Genomic DNA, 4,893 nt, shown 5'->3' on the forward strand with positions numbered 1-4,893 from the left:
CCCCCCCCCCGAGAGATGAGTTGACACAGTGGCTGCAGCAATGGGCTTAAGTATGTTAGATATTGTGAGAATGGCATAGGATGGGACAGGGTTCATACCTTTTGTATTTGACTTAGAGCACCTAACAACAACTGATAATTTTATTATCTAGTAAGGTTGATTCAGTGTAAGAGCTTGGATTCTGTGACTTTTATTGGGCAGTTTGAGGTGGCACATGGATTAAACTTTCATGTTATTCACCTGTACATGGCAGACTACTAGCAGAGCCCCTAGATTGCATCAGCTTCTCAAATTCCTCTGAATGAACCTAGGTGGATTCTTTTCTTTCAAGGCACACTGATTGACTTGGACAAAGTCCAATCTTTTTGAAAGAGTATAAGGTGTGAGGAGGCCCTGTGATCTGGCATGTGCTTCCTTGATAGCAGTCCCTATCCCATCCCTCCAGGCAGAGAGACCCTATCTAATAGTTCCAGAGGTTTTCTTTCTTTCCTTTTTTTCCTTTTTAAGCCAAAGTATATAGAATTTTTCCCACATTGAACTTTACTGATCGACAGACAAGTTGTGGGATGACATCAAGGATATCATCCATAAAGAGGGCAAAAGGTCTTTGTGTGGCATTTCTCAGACTGAAAGACCAGAAAAGCAAAATCATGCCTTGAGTTGCAATTCTTAGAGATGCTAAAGGCAAAATCTTGAATGATCCAGGAAGCAATAAAAGCAAATGGAGGGAAGGCACAGACCCTTAGGGACATGATTGACAGTGACTGCTGTAATGGACGTGACTATGTCAGATGATGAAGGCACAGAATGGGACAGGGTTCAGATCTGTTGTTTATAGGGTCATATCAGACTTGATGACACCTAACAACTTGTTGCCAAGCCTTAAATTCTTTTTAAGTGATAAAGTCTATATGAATTAGTTACCAGTGAGTCATTCAGTTCCAACTCATAGCAGCTCCATGTATAACAGAATAAAATGTTGTCTAGTCCTGTTCCATGTTAGTGATTTTTTGATATATTTCAGTCCATTGTGGTCATTTTGTAGTGGGTTCTAACATAGCGGCCTGCTCTAACACTGCAGGTGTAGGGGGACAAGAGTGTGTGGCCTCCACCAGAGACTCAAGGGGAAGAGCTTCATCCACAACATCCACAGCTCAAAATTGGTCCCTATGAGCTCAGATATACCCCCATGTTCCCAAATGTACTTCTGTCAAATCCAACACCAGCTATCACTCCCAGGGTCTTGCTGCTGTACTGCTGGATACAATAATCCTTGCAGTGGCTAAATAGAACCTACAGACCATATTCACAAGTATGGGATTGATTTGGGGAGTGAGTGGTGCAGTTGAGCTTGGAAACAGGATACATTTCTTCAGTCAGGACAGATTCTGAAGTGTGCTAGAAGGCCCAGTGACCTTTGCTTTGTGGCTTTGGGCCAGTCTTACAAACCTCTTTTAGTCTTGTCAGTTATGGTGTAGCCACAACCCTCCCTCCCTCACCTCCACATCTGCCAGGAAACCTAGATGAAGGTTCTCAACTCTGGCCTCTTAAGAAGGCATTCCAGTTCACCATTGCTTCACGTTGGTCTCTGCTGCTGCTACAGTGTCTTGATCTTGGCCTGTCTCCATTTCTGTCAGGAATTCTAGCCCTAAAGGACAACTACACTTTCTACTTCTTGGTCATAGTGAGACTCCCATTTTTGGTCTTTAAACCTTCTCAGTGTGAATCTGGCAGGATTATAAAACTGGCTAATGTCCTCTTTAAAGGAGCTCTGATGGCCTACTAGTAAAAACTGCACTGCAATCCCAAAGGCATGTGGTTCAAATCCACCAGCTGCTCTGTGGGAGGAGGATTGATATAGTCTCATCTCATGTGATTTACTGCCTGTGAAAACGTACTAGAGGGTCAGTTCCAACTCAGCAATACGCAAGAACAACAATTCCCTCATGATGTTTGTATACTTTGTTTACATGTTCCCATCTAAAAGGAACTGTTTGTCTCATTCACGTCATCAGCATATTCTCAACTTTGTGATAAAAGTGAAAGCTATAGGCTAGGAAAGCCGTTTTGGACATTTTATGGTGCCTCCTCATGAATCTATAGGACCTCATCTTTCAGCACTGCGTTTGTACCTCATGATCCCTGAAATTTTCACTGACACATTTTTGGGAGTCAGTCCTTACCTGTTTTATTTTAGTCTGAAAGTTGCCATGAAATCTTTCCACTTTGAGTGATCTTGCTGTTGTTTAAAATACTAGTGACAAGACTTCCTGCATCATAATAACATGTAAGCCATTATGGTATGCTGAATATACTGTGAAAATGCCATATGGTCCACTGGCATGTTGAATGCTGCAGAATGGTGTTAGACTGTTTAAATCTTGGCTCTAGATCAAAAGTTGAATTGTATTTTTTTTAGTAAGAACCGTAAGAACCTCCCTAGTGGTTCTAATCCATTAGCTGCTCCTCAGGAGAAATGAGTCTACTGTGCAGTTTACAGCCTCTGAAAACCTGTTGTAGGATCAGCAATGCAATGGTTTAGACTCGAGGGCAGTGAAAGATTAAGACTGGTAAATGTAAATCTTTTCATTTTTACTTTAGGCTTACCCATTAGAGAGAGCCATTTGGTGATTTATCTCACCATTATATGATACAACCACCCTTAGATTTCAGGATTGTTAAGAAAGATTAAATTAGGAAATAGAAGTCTATCTGTTAACTGTTTTTACCATATGTCAGTAAATTGTTGATACCTCATTTTTTTCCCCCAAAGCTTATATTGAATGTAATTATAACCTACTCCCTGGTACATTTTTGCTGCTCTGTCAAAAGAACTTTTTTCCCCTCTGTAAATATTTTAAACCATTAATACTATCAAGATGACTATATAGGAACATCTGACCTTCTCTAACTTCAGGAAGGGGAGGAAGAAAATCACCATAAACATAAGCCCAAAGCCGATTCCTGTGACGTGAAGGTCAGGCATGCCTCCACCTTCCAGCTTTTTTCCTCTTCATATTCAAATTTTGATTCAAATTGTCCTGCCCACAGCACTCTCTGTTCACTGCTGGTAATTTGTTAATATTGTCACAGAGAACTGATAGCTAATGCTCACAGTATGCAGCTTAGAGGGACATGCTTGGTATGGTGGAGGGACAGGACAGGAGGGGAAGGCCCTCTATGAGGTGGATTGATTCAGTGACTGGGGTAATTGGGATGGGTGTATCAGAGATGGTGCAATTGGCACAGGACAGAGCAGAGTTTAGGGCTATTGTACATAGGGTCGCTACGAGTCACAAGCGACTTGACAGCGCATAACAACGACAACAACAATGGTTAGGTTTATTAGATTATGATTTGAGATCCAGAAAGAGAGAGTATACAGTTTTACAGTTAGGATATCCTTAGCTGTGTTCCTGGACTGGTCTCTCTGTCACCTCTCAGCTCTTCTCTGCCCTGCCCTGTTCAGGCAAGTGTTAAGAAACTATTTAGCTGTACCAGCAAGTGCTCAGGGATACCTCACTCCACAAGGAAGCTTTCTACCTGATGGTCCTCAGTTCCTTTGCTTGTAGGTCAGCCAGTCTCGTTCTGTTGACAAGTACCTGGACATCCTCCTCTTCCCCCGCCCCCGAATCTTTCTGCCCATTGGTGCTCAGCTTTCTCTTTATGAGTCAACAAGCCTACAGTAGCTGCTGTACTCTGTGGGCCAGTAAACCCATTATACCATCTTGTTTGGTCTCTTGATTCTGCTGCCACTTTTCTGCCATTTGTCTGCTGCTGATTCTCAGTTGTGGATCATCACTCCTTCCCCTCTGTCTTTTGGGTCTAGGGGTCTTGAGTCCTACGAACATGTCCTGCTCCTGTTTATTCTTCTTGGTGATCATGAAGTCCCCTTTCCCATCCCTGAGATTACTTTTTCTTTTTTTTTTAAAAAAAGCCTAGTAAGATGGAAAATAGACCACTCCTCTCATTAGAATTCTATACACCTTGGTCCCACCCTCAGAAGGGTACCATGTATCTTATTTATATTCATAAATGTATCTTTGTGTGACACCTCTTTACTGCTGTGACTTTGGAAGCAGTAGCGGCATCCACTTCCGAAACCACATGCCTCTGGAAACCCTATGAACTTGGAGAAACGATAATAGTTATAGAAAGGCTTTAGGCCTTTTGTTCATTGGGTCGCTATGAGTTGTGCTCAACTCGATGGCAATCATCAACAACAAATGTGTCTTACTAATATTAGCATGTAGTCTAATACCCTTGGTTGATCATATTTACCTAATTTACATAGATCAGTTCAGTCATTTAAAATACTAAAGAGCCGGATATCCCTTTAAACACCATACCTGATTTAAGCCATGGTATTTTCAGTCACTTCATATGTATGTGTAAGTTAGGCAGTGAATAAGAAGACCAAAGAAGAATTGATGCCTTTGAATTCTGTTAGTGAAGAATATTAAGTATACTATGAACCGCCAAAAGAACAAGTAAGTCTAGCCAGAATATTCCTTAGAACCAAGGATGGTGAGATTTCATCTCACATACTTTGAACATGTTATCAAGAAGGGACAGTCCCAGGAGAAGGATATGCTTGGAAAAGCAGAGGATCAGCCAAAAAAAAAAAAAGGAAGACCCTCAAGGAAATGGTTTGACACAGTGTCTGAAACAATGGGTTTAAGCACAGCATAGATTGTTGGGATGGACTAAAGTTTCATTCTGTTGTACGTAGGGTGGTTGTGCATCCTTGATAGCACCTAACGACCACCACCTGATCATTTAGTGAGAGTTATAAGACAGTGTTGAGAAAGGCCTTGTAAAAGCAATCCATCATACTCTAAAAGCAAGCCAACAATATTGTGAAGGGGAAGATCACGCAGAGCTCCATGCAGA

This window comes from Elephantulus edwardii, unplaced genomic scaffold (assembly GCF_000299155.1).
Source record: "Elephantulus edwardii isolate Elephantulus edwardi_28Jun2011 unplaced genomic scaffold, EleEdw1.0 scaffold00220, whole genome shotgun sequence".
NCBI lineage: Eukaryota > Metazoa > Chordata > Mammalia > Macroscelidea > Macroscelididae > Elephantulus > Elephantulus edwardii.